Raw genomic sequence first — 10,029 nt, 5'->3', positions numbered from 1 at the left:
GTGAGAGTAAAGTCCAACTTGGGGAGCAAATGTGAACTATATGCGCCGGCGTGATAAAGCCGAAAATCCAACTCCATCGAACCATGAAACCCGAACAATCAACCAAGTTATATATAACCAAGGGGAAAAAAAAAAACATAATATAATGTCAATTTCTTTGTTCAATCCCTTTTCCTTGCCTCCAAACTATATACAAAAAAACGAAAAATATATTTTTGATTTTTCTTTGATATTTCTTTTTTTTTTGTTTTTTCTTTTTTTTTTTTTTTTTCTTTTCTTTTTTTTTTTTTTTTTTTTTTTTTTTTTTTTTTTTTTTTTTTTTTTTTTTTTTTTTTTTTTTTTTTTTGAAAATGAAACTAAAGAATGAAAATCGAAAGTACCTAAATAAATCTAATGCTAACTGCTACAAGCTTGGGTGCCGACAATAATATACATCATTTCCGAACCACAAATCCAAACATAGCCTCGAACCACGAACTATTGGCTTAGTGTGCCAATCAATCAACATCAACGAAACCATTACGAACACCGAAGCTCCTCCAAGCTAGACTCGGGACAAGTAACCAACGGGGCTAATAGGGCTCAATTTGTGGAGTTAAAACAATAAACGGACAAGGCTACAACATGGGTATGAAAGGCAGGAACTGATGTTTCTAAATTCGTCTGAAGGCTTCCTAAGAGAATGGCCTCTGTCATACGCGGCATGCGTGAGTTGCAACTAAACTACTAATGAATCTCAAGCCAAAATCATACGATAACAAGTCACATCAATCACACAAACACATAGTAAGGTGACCTACAAGATAATTGGCTAGCTATTCTCGATACGAGACCAACATCTTACCGCATACCATTCAATTGGTTCACACAATGCCAAGCAGTTATCAATATATAGCACAACCGACTGAATTTCAGAATCATAGCCAAGTTCAAGAGAAGCTCCAAAGAGTCAAAAAGAGTCCGAACATGGTTTGAAAGTCAAATTCACTATGCAGGGTATAAGGAAATATGAATGCAATGCAAGTAAAGAAAAACAACTAAACTAATCAATAATACTAGGAAAGCAGTACATTTTTTTCGTTGCACGTAAACTCCCACCCCTAGTGGACGGTACAAAGCGTACAACACTTACAAAAAATAAAACTATACTAGAAAGCAATAAAGATAGATATCCCTCCCCCAAGCTAGAATGAACACAGTGTCCCTACTGTGTACACATAAAACAATTGAAAAAGGAGAGGGATAGCTCACTCAGCATGAGCATCATCTACCGAAGCTGGTCCAGTAGTGGTGTTAACAGGTGCAGCGGTGGAGCCAGAAGCTGCAACCTGTTGACGAAGAGTGGAGACCTCCGAATCTAGAGCTGTGAATCTCTGCCCAAGGGTATCAAAACAACGAATAACATCAGAGGCAAATGTATCAAAAGTGGTGAGAAACTTACGAAACTCCCCAAGTGACACGGGGGTAGAGTCCGATGGCTGAGGATCGGTGGCGACGGACAATGTTGCAACACTCCTAGGGTGTACCAGAGCCAAAGAAATGGAACGATCGATGGGCACAAGTGGAGTAATCGGCTCGAGCAAGGGAGCAGAAACAGAAGGCCTTGTTATCCGTGGTGCAACACCCTTCCCGAGGTGCGGGTCAGGATCAAACAACCAAGAGTTAGGTTGATCCAAACGAGCTCGGGGGTGTGGCAAAAAGGCATGTTGAATTCTTTCAGATTTTGGTTCAAGTCCCTTCACAAACCATGCATATTTAGAATCATCATGAGCTTTCAACCAGTCAAATCTTTTCATAGCAACAAGGTCGATGAGGTTGGTAGAGGGAGACTTCGCTTTCCTTTCAAGTTGATTTTCAGTTTGGTGGCAAGAACCGTCACAAAAGCACCCAAGGTTATGCTGCCACCGGCTTTAAGCCTCTCGGTAAGGAACGCCTGCATTAGGAATTTGCCAAAGTTCAATTGACCCATGGTCTCTACATCCCCACGAAGGAACCACCAAAGCAACTTCAAATCTTGATCTGTGGGTTGACCCTTTTCACCTTTCGGGTGAAGCACTTGTAGTAAAAACCTGTGAAAGAGTCGGATGGCAGGATTCACTATAGATAATGCTCGGCTATGCCCCACTTTCCAATCATCCCGACCTGTTAGTTCCTCCCAAAAGGAGCTTTTGTCAAAATAACCATCTTCCCAGTCCGCATCAAACTCGCCAAATTCATCCGGGCCAATATCACCCTCCTTTGGCCACCCGAAAACATTGTTGAACTCGCTCCAAGACATAACTCTTTTCACACCATCTAGATAAAAAACGACATCACCTTCACCCGAACCAACAACAAAGGAGGATAGGAACTCATATGTCAATTCCGGATAAGTATCATATTGCATATTCAACACCTTGGTCCATCCATATTTTCTTGCAATCCCTTGAAGGCAATCATCAACACCAATTAATTTTGCATCTTTCGGTGAGTATAAAAGAGTAGGTTTTACCGGCTTCTTTTGCAAATCAATGCAAAAGGCTTGTTGCCTTTCGCTAAGCCAAGGGAATGTGAATTGATGAGACGATGGAGGAGGGGTGGGGTCATTTGTAGGGGGTGACGGTGGGGGTGTAGTGGAAGTGGATGCACGATGCTTGGATTTGTCTTGAGATTTGGGTGCGGGTTTAGGCTTTGATGTGGGCTTCTTTTTTTCAATAGATTTCTTAGGCTCAAGGGAGGTGGAATTCGCCTTAGCCTTTGGTATATTTCTTTTGGTAGGAATCATGATGCGAACTCCAATTCACCAAAGACAACAATGTCGAGGCAACCACAACACAAGTTCACCAAATTCAAGCATAAAATTCACCAATTCTAATCCACAATTGTGACAAGAACAATCAAGTATTCAATCAATTATTATCAATGAACAATTTGCCACAATAAACTCACAATAATCAATCAATTAATCTCCAACATCAACAATGAAGCAACAAGATCTCCCAAATATGGCAAAGTAGAGGCAAAAGTGAAATTAATTGGAGAAAATTTTTCGCTTACACCAATTCCAAGCTTTGAATTCAATTAGATGATTGAAAACCAATTGTGGTATGCTCCAATAATGCCCAAATGTCACCCAATTGCATCAATTAACAAGATAGCAAAAACCCCCAAATTGATTTCAAAAGTTAGGGTTTGAAATTCATGAACCAAATATGATTGAAGGTGGGATAGGTGTGGGGTGAAAGGGGGCTGGTGGTGCGAAGGTGCGCCGACCACCGTGTTGCAGGCGGCCGGCGACGGTTGTTGGGCGTGGTAGCGACGGTGGTAGGGGCGTGGTGACGCGGGTTCGAAGGGAGAGAGAGGGGGTGGATGGGGTGGAGGTTGGGTATATTTGTTAAATGTGAGAGGGAGTATGGGATGCGGGCACAGCAAGGGGCGAGGGAAGGTGATGAGCTGCGAGCTGGCTGCGACCAAGTGATGCGCCCACAGCGAGGAGTTCCTTGCGCTGCGGCCACAACTTGATGCTGCGAGCAAGGCAGAATGGGCGAGGGAGGTAGGCTGCGGGCTGGCTGCGAGCGCAGCGAGGGACATAGACGAGCTGCGCCCACAGCGGATTGTTGCGAGCACAGCAGTCAACGGGCGAAGGGAGTGAGGTGGCTGCGCCCAAGTGCTGCGCCCACAGGATGTGTGAGCTGCGCCCACAGGATGTGTGAGCTCCGCCCACAATGCTTGTTGTCACACGTTCCTAGCGTGGCTTGTCGATGCATCGAAACTCCGGAATTACCTGAATTGAACACTAAAAACTTGATCTCGTGCCTACAGAACCTTCAAAACAGACTCAAACATCGCTAGACATAAATGTTAGTTTCGTTAGTAAATTAAACAAACAAAATAAATAAATAAAAACGATGAACGAAAAATTAAACTAAAAATAAAGTAAACTAAAAATAAATTAAATTAACCAAATAAATGAATAAAATAAAAATAAATAATAAAATAGAAATAATAAAAATTAAAATGAGGGAGAGTTAGAGATCGGGTTGCCTCCCGATAAGCGCTCGTTTTAAGTCATTAGCTTGACTCCAAACCTCAAAAATCAAGTGTCGATGGGAGGATCGGAGAGATAGATCGTCTCCAATTTTCCGATAAACGCTCCTTCAGTGTATAGCTTCAAACGTTGACCGTTTACTTTGAATTTGGTGCCATTGTCACTAGCGACCTCAATAGCTCCATGTTCCTTGACGTCGGTGACGATAAAGGGTCCGGACCATCTAGACTTAAGCTTTCCTGGGAAAAGCCGTAATCGTGAATTATAAAGCAAGACCTTATCACCGATGTTGAACTCTCGTTTCTGGATCATCTTATCATGAAACTTCTTCGTTTGCTCCTTATAGAGCCTATGATTCTCGTAAGCTTCGAACCGAAGTTCATCTAGCTCATTCAATTGAAGAAGTCTCGCTTCACCGACCGCTTCTAAATCCATATTGATCTCCTTGACGGCCCAATTAGAGAGATATTCCATTTCAACTGGTAAATGACAAGCTTTGCCATACACCAACCGATACGGAGTTGTCCCTAACGGAGTCTTGTAGGCCGAGCGCAACGCCCACAATGTGTCATCCAACTTCAACGACCAATCTTTTCGAGACTTGTTGACCACTTTTTCGAGAATTCTCTTGATCTGTCGATTAGAAACTTCGACTTGGCCACTCGTTTGAGGATGATAAGCCATGCCAACCTTTTGAGTAACTCCGTGCTTCTTCAGAAGAGCCTTGAAAGTCCGTTGATGAAAATGTGAACCCCCATCACTAATCACGACCCTTGGGACTCCGAAGCGCGGAAAGATGATTTTCTTGAAAAGCTTCTTTACGACGTTAGAGTCGTTGGTTGGAGATGCAATAGCTTCCACCCACTTTGTAACGTAATCAACGGCAACCAAGATGTACCGATTCCCACATGAAAAGGGGAACGGTCCCATAAAATCAATGCCCCATACATCAAATGGCTCAACTTCAAGAATTCCGGTCTGTGGTAGCTCTTGCCTTTTCGAAACATTGCCCGTCCGTTGACATTCATCACATGCATTGCAAAAGAAACGAGCATCCTTGAATATAGAAGGCCAATAGAAACCACTTTGAAGAGTTCGATGGGCGGTCGGAATAGCACCAAGATGGCCACTAGAAGGTAAACTGTGGCAATGCTTAAGAACCCCGTGGGTATCCCAATCCGCTACACACCTACGAAATATACCATCGGCACATTTCCGATACAAATGTGGATCATCCCAAAAGTACCGCTTAGCATCATGGTAGAATCTCTTACGTTGTTGATATGTCAACTCCGGAGGATGGGACCCACCAACACAATAGTTTGCAAAGTCCGCATACCATGGGGATTGAGTAGACACAGAGAATAGATGATCGTCAGGAAAAGAATCATTGATAGGCCCGTCTGTGCTAGATTGAAATTTCAACCGAGAGAGATGATCTGCAACAACATTCTCAGCACCCTTCTTATCCCGAATCTCCAAATCAAACTCCTGGAGAAGAAGAATCCATCGAATAAGTCTCGGTTTGGCCTCTTTCTTGGCCAACAAATACTTCAAAGCGGCATGATCAGTGTGTATAATGACTTTCGAACCAACAAGATACGTCCGGAATTTGTCAAGTGCATAAACAACCGCAAGGAGCTCCTTCTCAGTAGTAGCATAATTCATCTGAGCTCCATCCAAGGTTTTGCTTGCATAATAGATGGCATGCAACACCTTGTTCTTTCTTTGGCCAAGCACTGCTCCAACAGCATAATCACTCGCATCACACATAATTTCGAACGGCAAATCCCAATCCGGAGGCTGAATTATCGGAGCAGTTATCAATGCTTTCTTTATCCTGTCAAAAGACTCCAAACAAGCATCAGTGAACTCAAATGTGGCATCCTTGAGCAGTAATTGAGTGAGGGGTTTCGCAATTTTAGAAAAATCTTTTATGAAACGGCGATAGAAACCCGCATGACCGAGAAAACTCCTCACTCCCTTGACATTCACGGGAGGGGGAAGTTTCTCGATCACCTCAATTTTTGCTCGGTCAACTTGGATGCCACGCTCAGAAATAAGATGACCAAGTACCACTCCTTCATTGACCATAAAGTGGCACTTTTCCCAGTTCAATACCAAATTCACGTCAGAACAACGTTTAAGCACTTTAGAAAGATTATGCAAACATACATCAAAGTCAGAACCATAAACACTAAAATCATCCATAAATACCTCCATGATATCCTCGATGAAGTCAGAAAAAATGGCCATCATACACCTTTGAAATGTAGCAGGGGCGTTGCACAAGCCAAACGGCATTCTGCGATATGCAAAAGTTCCATATGGACAGGTGAACGTCGTCTTCTCCTGGTCTTCCGGGTGAATGGGAATCTGAAAGAAACCTGAATATCCATCCAAATAACAGAAAAAGTTGTGTTTTGCTAATCTTTCTAGCATCTGGTCAATAAAGGGGAGGGGAAAGTGATCCTTCAAGGTGGCCGTATTCAACATTCTATAATCTATACACATACGCCAACCTGTGACAACACGAGTAGGGATAGATGATGCCCGCATCAATTAGTTTCACTACCTCTTTTCTCACCACATCTTGCATATTAAGATTCAAACGACGTTGTGGCTGTATGCGAGGGCGGTGATCTGCTTCCAAGTTAATTCTATGCATACAAAAGTCAGGACTAATTCCCTTGAGATCGTCAATGCTATACCCGATTGCCTTTTGGTGCATACGGAGCACGGTCAGAAGCTTAGAAAGCTGGCTATCGTCGAGTGCAGCATTAACGATCACAGGAAAATCCTCATTATCATCAAGAAATGCATATTTAAGGTGAGATGGTAATGGTTTTAGTTCTACCTTCGTTACCTGTGGCTCGGAAATAGAGCAAACAGTTTCCAATACCTCAAAACCATCTATCTTCTCAGCTTCAATTCCATCTAAATCCGAGATCAAGGAATCAATCTCACAATCTCCTTCTCCTTTATGGGCTTCCAAGGTGAGAGTCGCCAGCAATAGATCATCATACAACATTCTAGGAATATTGTCTAGAGAAATTTCTTCTGCAATATCAATCCTGCAACAAGTATTCTCAAGCATAGGAGACTTCACAGCATTGGTTAGATTAAAAGTAACAGTATGATCACCAACACTTAAAGTAAGAGACCCAGACTTGACATCAATAACGGCACCTGCAGTACATAAAAATGGCCTACCCAAAATTATGGGGATTTGACTATCCTCCTCCATATCTAGCACCACAAAATCAACAGGAATGTAGAATTTTCCCACCCGGACAGGAACATCCTCCAAAATACCTAAAGGATATTTTATAGAACGATCTGCCATTTGCAAAGTGATTTGTGTGCATTTTAGTTTTCCCATGTTCAACCTATATATTACTGACAGAAAGGGGCATGACAGACACACTTGCACCTAAATCACACAATGCTTTATCAATGAACAATGCACCTACATGACAGGGGATGGAAAAACTACCCGGATCCTTAAGTTTGGGTGGAGACTTATTTTGCAATATCGCACTACACTCTTCAGTTAGAGCGACTCTCTCCACACCACCATAATCCCTTTTCTTAGTGATCATCTCTTTCAAAATTTTTGCATAAACAGGAACTTGAGATATTAAATCAGTAAAAGGGACCGTTACCTCAAGATTCTTGACCATTGCCAAGAACTTACCAAGCTGTTGATCGACCTTGGTTTTCTGCATCCGGTGAGGGAAAGGTAACTTGGGCACAATAGGGAGAAAATCAGAAATCTTCTCTTTCCCCTTATTTGCACCAACATCATCAGCATTATCAACTTCCATGACTCGAGGCTCTGCATCAGTTGCTTTCCCTGGTCCATCTGTGTTCCCCTTAGCAAGAGTTGCATCATCAGTGGGCATCGGGGGTCCATTATATTTAGTGCCACTTCTAAGAGTGATAGCATTGGCACTTTCTCTGTTCTGGGGCGGAGTAGGTTGCCCTGGTAGTGTACCCGGTTGCCTTTGAGATAGAGTGTCAGCAAGTTGGGCAACTTGATTCTCCAACATTCTATTCTGATTCTTCAACTCTTTGATGCTCTCATCATGGTTCTTTTGAGCTATCTCTGCGGTCTTCTGCATATTTGCAATGAGCTTATACAGATCACCCATGTTAGGCTCTGGAGTAGCACTGCTCTGAGGGGGTTGTTGATATCTTTGATGCGAGGGCCTATTAAACCCCGGGGGAGCATTATGTGAGGCTCCTTGTTGAAATGGAGGCCTAGCAACATGTGGTTGAGGTGGATGGAACTGTGGTTGCGACCATTGTTGCTGGGGTTGAGGATTCTGAACATTGTTGCCCCGATATGAGAAATTTGGATGATTCCTCCAACCCGGATTAAATGAATTGGAGTATGGGTCATTGGGTTGTCTCTGTTGAAAAGCATTCACTTGCTCCAATTGCGTAGTATCCTGTAAACTATAAGAGCACTCATGACCAAAGTGACCTTGGATGCCACATACTTCGCAGTAAGAAGTTGTCACTGGAGCTACACTAGACATAGCATTGATACTCATTGGGGGTGTACTAGACTGAGGAGCCTTCAAATAATCGATCTTCAGGTTCAAGGCTGCCACTTGTGAGGATAATAGAGCATAAGCATCGACATCCAATTTTCCCTTCTTAGATGTGGATCTGGTGGTGCTGTAATGGTTGGCAGCTAAATTGGCAAGAAAATCATAACCTGCATCCACTTCTTTGTCAAGAAAAACACCCCCAGCAGCAGAATCAACCGTGTTCTTTGTTTCATCTTGCAAACCATGGTAGAAAATCTGAACCAAGAACCATTTTTCAATGTTGTGATGCGGACACGACCGCTGCAAAGCCTTGAATCTATCCCAGGCTTCTCGAAGTGATTCACCAGGTTCTTGAGTGAATGTAGTCAGCTTATGCCTTATTCCAGCAGTCTTGGTGGGTGGAAAGAATTCTTCTAGAAAGGCCTGTGAAATAGCACTCCACTATGTCTCCTTGACATCATTCAACCATGTCTGAGCCTTATCACGAAGGCTAAAACCAAACAACATGACTTTCAATTGGTCTTGAGTGACCCCTTGATGCTTGATAGTACCACACAGTTGGTTGAACCTCTGCAAATGGTTGGTGGGTTCCTCAGATGGATGGCCACCAAATTGACTTTGTGAGACCATGGAGGTTAGAGCGGGCTTGATCTCAAAGTTGACTGCATCAATAGTTGGCATTGTGAGCCCAGTCGGAACACTATTCGAGGAAGGAACCCCATATGATTTCAGGGATTTAGACATCGTGTGACTCGGCGGAGTCTGTGAGTCTTGGGACCCTGACTGCTTCTTCTTTTTCTGTTGCTTTTTTAGTTGACGAAGGGTCTTTCCAAGATCGGGATCGGGAGGAACCAAGGTACCCGTTCTGGCAGACCTGGGCATAAACAACAACGAAAGAAAACGCAGTGAGATTTGCCTCAATTGGAACTGAGAGTTCCAATGAGACAATGGAAACAGTTCAAATAATCAAACTAAAACTAATAGAATATAGCCGTCTCCCCGGCAACGGCGCCAAAAACTTGATGAGTTAAAAAGTGATACCGCAAGTGCACGGTGTCTGTTGTTAGCAGATACTTAGCAAATACGGGTCGATCCCACAGGGAGACAAGTTCTATTAGTTTTTGCCCAATTATACGAACTATTTCAATAACGAAAGTTGAGTTTGAGTATTAACTACTAAAGCTAAAGCAATAATAAAAATGTGTAATTTATCAATGAATTAAAGGTCTAGGGCGTCTGTTCGGTTCACCATGCTTATACCAATCCAATAACACAATTCAATTCGACAACGAATAAACTAGGCCAAGTAATTAAAGTACATGCTAATCCTACGGTCGGGTCTTAACACTTTCAATTCAACATATGCAGTACGATCGCTAACATAATCAGAATTTCCAATTGTACAAAGCCTCTAAAAACACGATCTTTCGATTCTAATTCCTA

General features: G+C 42.7%; 1 non-coding gene across 1 annotated transcript; it reads left to right on the top strand.

Annotated features, from left to right (window-relative positions):
- The first annotated feature begins 8,863 nt into the window (after positions 1-8,863).
- LOC130460436 (small nucleolar RNA R71) lies at positions 8,864-8,970 on the top strand. The gene has a single exon (XR_008920306.1). It is a non-coding gene; the product is annotated as a small nucleolar RNA R71 (small nucleolar RNA).
- Positions 8,971-10,029: the final 1,059 nt, after the last annotated feature.

Source organism: Spinacia oleracea, chromosome 4, assembly GCF_020520425.1.
Source record: "Spinacia oleracea cultivar Varoflay chromosome 4, BTI_SOV_V1, whole genome shotgun sequence".
In the NCBI taxonomy this organism is placed as follows: domain Eukaryota; kingdom Viridiplantae; phylum Streptophyta; class Magnoliopsida; order Caryophyllales; family Amaranthaceae; genus Spinacia; species Spinacia oleracea.
Note: the sequence above shows the minus strand (reverse complement) of the source record. Positions and strands in the feature narration are given on the sequence as shown.